The sequence below is a fragment of the Palaemon carinicauda genome, chromosome 24 (genome assembly GCF_036898095.1).
Source record: "Palaemon carinicauda isolate YSFRI2023 chromosome 24, ASM3689809v2, whole genome shotgun sequence".
Taxonomy (NCBI): Eukaryota; Metazoa; Arthropoda; class Malacostraca; order Decapoda; family Palaemonidae; genus Palaemon; species Palaemon carinicauda.
Window position 1 is genome coordinate 91847546 of NC_090748.1, and position 12500 is coordinate 91860045.

Sequence of the window (12500 nt, forward strand, 5' to 3'; positions counted from 1 at the left end):
AGCCTACACCACGTTAATTAGGTCTTTGTTGCTAATCATTTATGGACAAAAAACAAACAGGGAACTAATTACTTACCAAATCAATCGGATTAGCAACGTCGATACTGTGGATATAACTAATTAGGACACACGGGAACTTCCAGTTATGAAGCAATCTATATCCTTCCCCTCTTCGAACGCAAGTAAATACTCGGAGGATGGGCTTCGAACCAATTCATGAACGGCGAAATTACAAACCTGTTTATTATTTCTTTAATTACAGTTCATACGTAATTTGATTATCATTTTAGCTCTCTCTCTCTCTCTCTCTCTCTCTCTCTCTCTCTCTCTCTCTCTCTCTCTCTCTCTCTCATATATATATACATACATACATATATATATATATATATATATATATATATATATATATATCAATATATACTATATACATGTATGTATGTATGTATATACTGTATATATATATATATATATATATATATATATATATATATATATATATATATATATATATATATAAGTAGATACAACCACATACTGTATATATACAGAGAGAGAGAGAGAGAGAGAGAGAGAGAGAGAGAGAGAGAGAGAGAGAGAGAGAGAGAGAGAGAGAGAGAGAGGTTTTCCTTTGCTCCTGCTCTTTAAGACTTTTGTTATACAAAATGCTTACGCGAATCTATTGCCCTCTATTCTTCCCACATGGTTAAACCACCTCAGTATATAAAAGTTAGGTTTAAATACAAAGTAACACTAGGTAGAAACGAAACCAGAGATATGACCCGGACCAGTTTCCTGTTCAGATGCAGAGAGAGAGAGAGAGAGAGAGAGAGAGAGAGAGAGAGAGAGAGAGAGAGAGAGAGAGAGATAATATCTGGGAGTAGTGTAGTAATGATGTTGGAAGGATGACAACAGGGATGAGTAAGCGAGCAGATGAAGCAAGGATAATAGCAACAACAGTACAAAAGATGAGGATAAGACTTGGATTGTCTTCAGGGGCCAAGATGAGCTAACTATCCTTTATGCAGGATGTAAACGAATGAAAAACGACTAAGACGGATGTGGATATTCAAATAAAAGAATTCTAACTGCATAATTCGCTCGTTTGCGACAACGTCATAACTCAAAAATATTTATTTTTGAGTTATCCATATAGACATATTCATCTTCAAATGTTGATTCTTTTAGCAAAAGTGTCATAATTGTAGCCAAAAAATTGATCGCTTGAGGCGCTAAATGTCCTAACGACCTACATTAATATGAGAGTGTTTTAATTGATGAAAATGGCTCTCCTGAAAAATAGCTATTTTTGAGTTATGACGACGTTGTCGCAAACGAGCGAATTTTGGTATCAAGAATTGGCGCTGTGATCAAAAATCTGCAAGGTGTCATATGCAGTCAGAATTCTAAAAGACACATGATAGTAAGCTAGAAGAAGAGAAGTAATGTCGAGGTATAAAAAGTGGGTGCAATTGGACTGTTGGGGACACAATCAAGACCCTTGAGGAATGCCTTCAGTGCGCAGCGGAGACGCACTGAGTGTATTCACCCCCAGGAGAGAAACAGGATGGGAGAGAATCTGAATTGGTAAGAAACTTGAAATTATTAATGACCTTAGGTTGACTAAAAGAATAGGAGAGATGGAGAGGGTTGAATAGATGGGGTGGTAGAAGTACTGAAGCAATAGAATACATGTTACAAAGCAATCAATGTCACAACATGTCTAAGGGGATTCGTCGTACTGCAGGTGAGCCACTTTTGTAAATATATAAGAAGCACATTGTCGTAAAAGGTCTCTTCACACGGATACCATATCCAATTCAGCACTTAATAATGCTGTATTTTATATATATATATATATATATATATATATATATATATATATATATATATATATATATATATATATGTGTGTGTGTGTGTGTGAGTGTGTAGGCGCGCGTGTATATTTTTGTACTTGTGAATTTATAAGTCATGAATATGCGCAAATAATTAAATTAGTAATTAACACATGAATAACATAAAGATTATGTTGAAAAAAATGTAAAAAATAAATCCTTTCATACATTAAGGAAAAAGGTCGGACGAACAAACTCATATGAATTAAGAAAACGTTCTTTTAAACAGATATAAAAGAAGACTTTGTTAAGCAATGTCTTTATATTCATCTTAAAGAGTCTTCAATTAATGAGAAGAGCAATTAATGAAAAGCAACGGCAAGTATAGCTTTTTGTAAAATAAACTTGAAGGAAATTCCCTGCACTTTGCTTGCAAGGATATGAATAAAAAGCAGTAATCAAAACATATACCCCTCATTTTAGTCTTCTGGAAGTGTTTTTAACGTTATAGATGCTGTGTAAGGAAAGATTTGGGAGTAATTTTAGTCATCTGGAAGCGTTTTAAACGCTTTATAGGCTGTCTGAGGAAAGATCTGGGATTAAGGTGTACCAAACGTGTGTCACACGATCGTACATAAATTATTTTGTATATATTATGCTTGTATCTGCGCTCTTCCCTCGCATTAAAAAGAACCAGAATAAACATGTCTGCGTTTTTCCTCTGTAACATTGTCTGTTTCTCGAACATGAAATTTCCTGTTGCCTTGAGGTTTTGTATATAAAGGAGAGTGTTCTTTAATAAAGTTACTCAGTTGATTGCTTCCTGGCTTTGAGTCACAACTATCTCTCGGCTCGTCACAAAGGCAAGCAGTATTACTCTCTCATATTGAATAAATGTGGTAGATATCATGTTGAAGAAAACATTCTGTATGAGGATATTAAATGGTTTCCAAGGATAACAGAAACAATGATAACTATAAAAGTGTCTCCTGCACTTTGCCTGCAAGGATATTAAAAGCAGTAATTAAAACACATACCACTGTAAGGCAAAACAGTATTACACTCTCCCACAGTATAAATGAAACAGGTATGTTTCTAACAAGGAAATACAATTCTTTTCTGTGAGGGGAAAAAAAACAATGATAAATTTATAAAAAATACTATTCAATACGAGTCCGGGGAATAAATGCGAGAAAATAAGGTATCCTAACAATATAAATAAAACAGGTATATTTTGATTAAGGATATTGAATACTTACCAAGAAAGAATAATGAAATACTGGCGGTGTATCTTAGCAATCCATGTTTGCCAACGGTTATCCAAGCGGATGAGGAACTTGGAGTAACGAGAACTTTGGATGTGGAGGAAATGGCCCCTTAAATCTCGATGAAGTCACTAGCATCTGGGTGACGGATTAAGTTTAAGGGGATAGACAAGATGTCTTTTAAAGGTTTAAAGGTTTTAAAGGTCGCTCATGAATGGCAGAGGCAAGGGACAGTGACATTGCCCTAGCAATTAGGACAATGCCCTAGAGACTGACCATATATTATATGATCAGCGCCCAAGCCTCCTCTCCACCCAAGTTAGGACCAGGGAGGGCCAGGCAGTGGCTGCTGAAGACTCAGCAGATAGACCTATAGGCTCCCCCAAACCCCCCAACCTTAGCTCACAAGGATGGTAAGGTTGCAGACACTAATGGCACTAACGAGTTTGAGCGGGACTCGAACCCCCGACTGGGAAACACCAGGCAGAGACGTTACCAATCAGGCCACAGCAACCCTTCTACTCCTGATACCTGGCAGTTGATCTTACTGGAATTAGTATGGACCGGCAGCCTGCCGGTCCATTATCCCGCAGGGGTCACTTGCCTTAGTTAGATAGGCACTGCGCATCACAAGAAACTGGCTATCCTTTGATGAATTTAGCCAATGCATCCTCAATGGAGGAGGATGAGGAGATGATGATGATGATGTATGATGATGATAATTTGTTTAAATTCACAAATTCTATTATGAGTCTCAGGGATAAATTAGAGGAAATGAGACAGCATCCCTCAAGCTTAGTCCCAGAATACCTATCCTCCATCATATGACTTGAAATCTTCCCGGGAGGAAATAAGTAATTATATACAGACTTCTCCACACATATAAGCATCATCTATTTATATGATTTATATTGAAATCTGCTGTGATGTTAATCTTTATCGGATAGGAATACGAGTTTAAATAAGAATATTGTAGCGGTTGTTATAAAGGGGATGTATATATATATACATATATATATATATATATATATATACATATATATATATAATAATAATAATAATAATAATAAGAAGAAGAAGAAGAAGAAGAAGAAGAAGAAGAAGAAGAATATTGTAGCCGTTGTTATAAAGGGCATATATATATATATATATATATATATATATATATGTATATATATATATATATATATATATATATATATATATACAAACTTTCTTAGTCCGGCAATTTATCTCTTCCTTCCCCTGCTTCTTTTACAATCTCTAGAGACCCACTCAGTTATTCTTAATGCCTACTAAAAGGGTTAAAAAATCCATTATTCTTCACTGAATTTGCATCATGCTGCATAATATTTCATTTTGAATTCTATGGAAAATACTTAAATGTACGGATTGCCGTATTATAAGTTTAGTACATACATACATATACCAAGGCACTTCCCCCAATTTTGGGGGGTAGCTGACATCAACAAAGAAACAAAAACAAAAAGGGGACCTCTACTCTCTACGTTCCTCCCAGCCTAACAAGGGACTCAACCGAGTTCAGCTGGTTCAGTTTGGTAACTTCATATAAAAAAATATACTTCTGGGTTGTGGTAACCTATTGGAAACCGTCGTTGTGAGCTAAGGAGAGAGGGTTAGGATAAAGCCTATAAGTCTATTTATGTCCTTATTTTCTTTCCTCGTTGACTATTTTTCTCTGTTGGAGCCCTTGGGCTTATAGCATCTTGCTTTTTCAAATAGAGTTGTAGATTAGATTATAATAATAATAATAATAATAATAATAATGATAATAATAATAATAATAATAACAATAATAATAATAATAATAATAATAATACGACTTGTGCTTTCATTTGACGGGATTTGCATAACATAATAACAAGATGTAATAATGGTAAATACATCTTATGGTTTTTTACATAATAAAGCAAAACAAACATTGCTATATAGTTCACAGGTACCCTCATGGTGGCATGTTCTCCTTGTCAAGTGAAAATACGTAAAATATCTATTTTATTAATCAATAGAGTTCCCCGTCAGAGGGGTGATGGATGGCGAACAGTTGTGACGAATTTGGGACCTTTCGTTCTCTGTTATCCTCACTTTCGCCTTTTTCCATGAGCTAGAATCCTGGATACAAGCATTCACCTAAACGACAACAGCAATAACAACAACAATAACAACAAATGCAGACGTTTCAAGTCCACTGCAGGACAAAGGCTTCAGACGTCTCTAATCATGTCTGGGGTTTGGCCAGTTTTCATCACCACGCTAGCCACTACGAATTGGTGATGGTGGGAGACTTTTGTCTAGTCACTCACAGCCTACCAACATAGTATGGGTGGCCCTGAATAGTACAGCTTTGTTGATCATGGCGATACAGAAACCCTTTCACCACGGTAAGACATCCCCACTAAACAACAATAGCCATCAACCAGGGTAAAGTATACACGCTACTGAAAATGCCTTTTTGGGAATCTATGCATACTTTTTAAAATATACTCGACAATAACAAATGTTTGTTTTGAAAATGTATTTCTATGAATATCAAGCAAAGATAGACATAATTGCAATCCCTATTCTCTTTCTCACACACATATAAGTATGATAATGCAATGGACTAAATAATTGGCTACATTTTTCTAATATATTGAAAAAAAAAAAAAAACATATACAACAGAGTATATTTGTCTGTACAGCCTGTCAATTTTGGTAGCGAACTTGGAAATAAAATTGCAACTATAAATCAGAAGCATGATTAACCTTCAAAGTGCAAATTCTAATGGAAGTATGACTGAATTAAAAAAAAAAATAGTTCACTATTTATAAGTCAAAGAAAGCAATAGCAAGTCTACATTCCAATAATTAATCCACTCTTCGAAGAAGATCCCCATCTCTCTCTCTCTCTCTCTCTCTCTCTCTCTCTCTCTCTCTCTCTCTCTCTCTCTCTCTCTCTCTCTCTCTCTCTCCGTGAAAAAAAAAAGTCAACCGACCAGGGCACTTCTTCCTAAGAAGCCTTTAATACTTCCTTAATTACCAGATTCACAAGAGATAAGACCATCCCTCCTGGGATTTCAGAACCTCGCAGTCAAAATGAAGTATTTACGATTTTTTTTCCCACCAATTAGCGACCTGATAGAACGTTCAAGTTGGAGCCTGAATGGTCTTCGGCCGAGCCATGATCGATACGCGGTGAGTGAAGGCGAGATTTGGGGTGATGTTCTTGAAGGAACCGCTATTTTTGCAATAATTTTAAGGATACAGTTGTATTTCGATTAAATACGCACTACTTCTTACGGATGCAGATGTATTTCGATTATATACGCACTACTTACGGATACAGTTGTATTTCGATTAAATACGCACTACCTCTTACGGATATAATTGTATTTCGATTAAATACGCACTGCTTTTCGTGGATGCAGTTGTATTTCGATTAAATACGCACTGCTTTTCATGGATGCAGTTGTATTTCGATTAAATACGCACTACTTCTTACGGATACAGTTGTATTTCGATTAAAATACGCACTACTTCTTACGGATACAGTTGTATTTCGATTAAAATACGCACTACAACTTACGGATATAGTTGTATTTCGATTCACATTACTTCTTATGGATACAGTTGTATTTCGATTAAATACGCATTACTTCTTACGGATACAGTTGTATTTCGATTAAATTAGCACTACTTCTTACGGATACATTTGTATTTCAATTAAATACGCACTACATCTTACGGATACAGTTGTATTTCGATTAAATACGCACTGCTTTTCATGGATGCAGTTGTATTTCGATTAAATACGCACTACCTCTTACGGATACAGTTGTATTTCGATTAAATACGCACTACCTCTTACGGATACAGTTGTATTTCGATTAAATACGCACTGCTCTTCATGGATACAGTTGTATTACGATTAAATACGCACTACCTCTTCCGGAACAGTTGTATTTCGATTAAATACGCACTGCTTTTCATGGATGCAGTTGTATTTCGATTAAATACGCACTACTTCTTACGGATACAGTTGTATTTCGATTAAATACGCACTACCTCTTACGGATACAGTTGTATTTCGATTAAAATAAGCACTACTTCTTTTAGATACGGTTCCATTTCAATTCACATTACTTCTTATGGATACAATTGTATTTCGATTAAATACGCATACTTCTTACGGATACAGTTGTATTTCGATTAAAATACGCACTACTTATAGATACAGTTGCATTTCGATTCGCATTACTTCTTATGGATACAGTTGTACTTCGATTAAATACGCACTACCTCTTACGGATACAGTTGTATTTCGATTAAATACGCATTATTTCTTATGGATGCAGATGTATTTCACTACCTCTTACGGATACAGTTGTATTTCGATTAAATACGCACTACTTCTCACGGATACAGTTGTATTTCAATTAAATACACACTACCTCTTACGGATACAGTTGTATTTCGATTAAATACGCACTACTTCTCACGGATACAGTTGTATTTCAATTAAATACACACTACCTCTTACGGATACAGTTGTATTTCGATTAAATACGCACTGCTCTTCATGGATACAGTTGTATTTCGATTAAATACGCACTACCTCTTCCGGAACAGTTGTATTTCGATTAAATACGCACTGCTTTTCATGGATGCAGTTGTATTTCGATTAAATACGCACTACTTCTTACGGATACAGTTGTATTTCGATTAAATACGCACTACCTCTTACGGATACAGTTGTATTTCGATTAAAATAAGCACTACTTCTTTTAGATACGGTTCCATTTCAATTCACATTACTTCTTATGGATACAATTGTATTTCGATTAAATACGCATACTTCTTACGGATACAATTGTATTTCGATTAAAATACGCACTACTTATAGATACAGTTGCATTTCGATTCGCATTACTTCTTATGGATACAGTTGTACTTCGATTAAATACGCACTACCTCTTACGGATACAGTTGTATTTCGATTAAATACGCATTATTTCTTATGGATGCAGATGTATTTCACTACCTCTTACGGATACAGTTGTATTTCGATTAAATACGCACTACTTCTCACGGATACAGTTGTATTTCAATTAAATACACACTACCTCTTACGGATACAGTTGTATTTCGATTAAATACGCACTACTTCTCACGGATACAGTTGTATTTCAATTAAATACACACTACCTCTTACGGATACAGTTGTATTTCGATTAAATACGCACTACCTCTTACGGATACAGTTGTATTTCGATTAAATACGCACTACCTCTTACGGATACAGTTGTATTTCGATTAAATACGCACTACTTCTCACGGATACAGTTGTATTTCAATTAAATACACACTACCTCTTACGGATACAGTTGTATTTCGATTAAATACGCACTACTTCTCCCGGAACAATTATATTTCGATTAAATACGCACTACTTCTTACGGATACAGTTGTATTTCAATTAAATACGCACTACCTCTTACGGATACAGTTGTATTTCGATTAAATACGCACTGCTTTTCATGGATGCAGTTGTATTTCGATTAAATATGCATTACTTATGCATACAGTGGTATTTCGATTAAATAAAGACTATTTCTTATGGATACAGTTGTATTTCGATTATATACGCACTACTTACGGATACAGTTGTATTTCGATTAAATACGCACTACCTCTTATGGATATAATTGTATTTCGATTAAATACGCACTGCTTTTCATGGATGCAGTTGTATTTCGATTAAAATACGCACAACTTCTTATAGATACAGTTGCATTTCGATTCGCATTACTTCTTATGGATACAGTTGTACTTCGATTAAATAGGCACTACCTCTTACGGATACAGTTATATTTCGATTAAATACGCACTACCTCTAACGGATACAGTTGTATTTCGATTAAATACGCACTACTTCTTACGGATACAGTAGTATTTCAATCAAATACGCACTACCTCTTACGGATACAGTTGCATTTCGATTGAATACGCACTACTTCTTCCGGAACAGTTGTATTTCGATTAAATACGCACTACTTCTTACGGATACAGTTGTATTTCGATTAAATACGCACTACTTCTTACGGATACAGTTGTATTTCGATTAAATACGCATTGCTTCTTACGGATACAGTTGTATTTCGATTAAATTAGCACTGCTTTTTATGGATGCTGTTGTATTTCGATTAAATACGCACTACTTCTTACGGATACAGTTGTATTTCGATTAAATACACACTACTTCTTATGGATACAGTTGTATTTCGATTAAATAAGCATTACTTACGGATACAGTGGTATTTCGATTAAATACAGACTATTTCTTATGGATACGGTTGTATTTCGATTAAATACGCGCTGCTTCTTATGGGTACAATTGTATTTCGATTAAATACGCTCTACTTTCTTACGGATACATTTGTATTTCGATTAAGTACGCACTAGTTCTTAAGGATACAGTTGTGTTTCGATTAAATATGCATTACTTCCTATGGATAGTGGTATTTCGATTAAATACGCCCTGCTCTTTATGGATGCAGTTGTATTTCGATTAAATACGCACTGCTTTTTATGGATACAGATGTATTTCGATTAAAATACGCACTACTTCATACAGATACAGTTGCATTTCGATTCGCATTACTTCTTATGGATACAGTTGTATTTCGATTAAATGCGCATACTTACAGATTCAGTTGTATTTCGATTAAATACGAACTTATTTGGGTATTCCAAGCGTATTCTTACTGTTTTATTAATAGATAGCTTATTAAATTATCAATTTTCTAAAAATTTCACGTCTGTTGGAGTTATGCTAATAATTTTTCACACTGCTTCTTATGAATACAGTTGTATCTCAGATGCATTTAAATTGTTTTATTCATCAATAACTTATTGCATTCTCAGTGTTCTTAAATTCCATATCATCTGGAAAACTGTTAATTAATATTTGGAACTGTTAATTAATATTTTTATATATATTCGCACTTTGACTGTTTCGCTAATCTAAAACTAATTACCTTTCGTCGATAATTTTCAAAAAATTCCACGTCTTCTGGAATTATGTTAATAAATGTATCAAAAGCTTTTTTTTTTTTTTTTTTGGCAAATTTTTTTTTCCTGTTAGTGATAATATCGTCTCTCTTGATAAATATTTAGAGAGAGGGGGATCTCCCCAACCACCCCAGGTACCCATCTCCCCTAAACACCCCCAGGTCCCCCTCTTCATCCAACGCTATACTTTTATGAGAATTCTTTGAGGACGGGTCCTGGAACGTCATGAGGAATGCGATGAGAAATATCGTCCACTAAAAATGAGAGACCTCAACGTAATAACAAGAGGAGATAAAGGAGTCATGCGATAAAGAATATAAGATAAAGATAACTTTTAAGCGGAGAATGATGGACGCAACGAGAAGAACAAAGGACGAAGGGGAAAATCGGTAGATTGAAAATGAACGAGCGATGTTATGCACTCGAAGTTGAACAATAACGGAGCTTGAATTTATATTGATATAATTGGCCGTTATTCATCAATATCAAAAGAGGGAAAAGAATGAATGTCGGCAAAAAGACGTAAAGGAGAGAGAGAGAGAGAGGAGAGAGAGAGAGAGAGAGAGAGAGAGAGAGAGAGAGAGAGAGAGAGAGAGAGAGAGAGAGAGAGAGTATCTTTTGAATGTCTTTATAATGGCTTTATCGATGCCCTCAGTTTTGACGGAAACAAACTCATCTCTCTCTCTCTCTCTTTCTCTCTCTCTCTCTCTCTCTCTCGTCCTAGATATGACCCACAACAGTCGACCTAGAACGGGTTGCTGTGGCCTGATTGGTAACGTCTCTGCCTGGTGTTTGCCAGTCGGGGGTTCGAGTCCCGCTCAGACTCGTTAGTGCCATTAGTGTCTGCAACCTTACCATCCTTGTGAGCTAAGGTTGGGGGGGTTTGGGGGAGCTTATAGGTCTATCTGCTGAGTCATCCGCAGCCACTGCCTGGCCCTCCCTGGTCCTAGCTTGGGTGGAGAGGAGGCTTGGGCGCTGATCATATAATATATGGTCAGTCTCTAGGGCATTGTTCTGATTGATAGGGCAATGTCACTGTCCCTTGCCTCTGCCATTCATGAGAGACCTTTAAAAACCTTTAAACCTTTAAAACCATGTACATATTCTCAGGAATAACCCCATCTCCTCTCCACCAAAAAGATATAATTCACAGTACGATAAAATAAACAAAATAAAAAAAAAAAAAAACAGGAAATATGATGTATCAAGAAAGAAGGAAAATGGAAAAAAGACACTAATCATACAATGCTAAGGAGACCACGTGACCAACAAAGCATCAGTTACACCAGGACTTGAATTGAAAACTATTTGCAAATCTAGAAAAAAAAAAAAAAAATTTCATGAAACCCATTGATCCACCAATGATACAAAACGTTACAGAAAACCTCCTTAACCTGAAAGCATTCAACTTCACATACCTGTAACCTGTTACATCCACGCTGCTAAATTGAAACATCCTCATGGGCATCAACATTCAGAGAGAAATTGGAGGCAGACATTCGCACATTTGCCGGAGGCATTTCGGAGATAAGGCTCACAGGTGGACACGCCACTTGCCTTACAGATACGTGTTTATTCGTGGCTGGAATGCCATGTTACTGTTCTTAAATATTTTATTCTAATTGTTAATAAAAATTTCTTATTTCCTTGTTTCCTTTTCTCACTGGGCTATTTTCCCTGTTGGAGCCCCATACGTGTTTATTCGTGACTGGAATGCCATGTTACTGTTCTTAAATATTTTATTCTAATTGTTAATAAAATTTCTTATTTCCTTGTTTCCTTTTCTCACTGGGCTATTTTCCCTGTTGGAGCCCCATACGTGTTTATTCGTGACTGGAATGCCATGTTACTGTTCTTAAATATTTTATTCTAACTGTTAATAAAATTTCTTATTTCCTTGTTTCCTTTTCTCACTGGGCTATTTTCCCTGTTGGAGCCCCTCCGCCTGTAGCATCTTACTGGAATGCCATGTTACTGTTCTTAAATATTTTATTCTAACTGTTAATAAAATTTCTTATTTCCTTGTTCCCTTTTCTCACTGGGCTATTTTCCTTGTTGGAGCCCCTGCGCCTGTAGCATCTTGCTTTTCCAACTAGGGTTGTAGCTTAACAAGTAATGATAATGATAATGATAACAGGAAAGAGATCACACTGTCTCGGACTTACACGACTAAAGTATAAATTCTATGAGAAGCTTCAATGGGGCATGTGATTATATATATATATATATATATATATATATATATATATATATATATATATATATATATATATATATAAATGGTTAAGTTAAATACCATTTAAAGGTTATAGGTGTCTGGTTCCAGTTC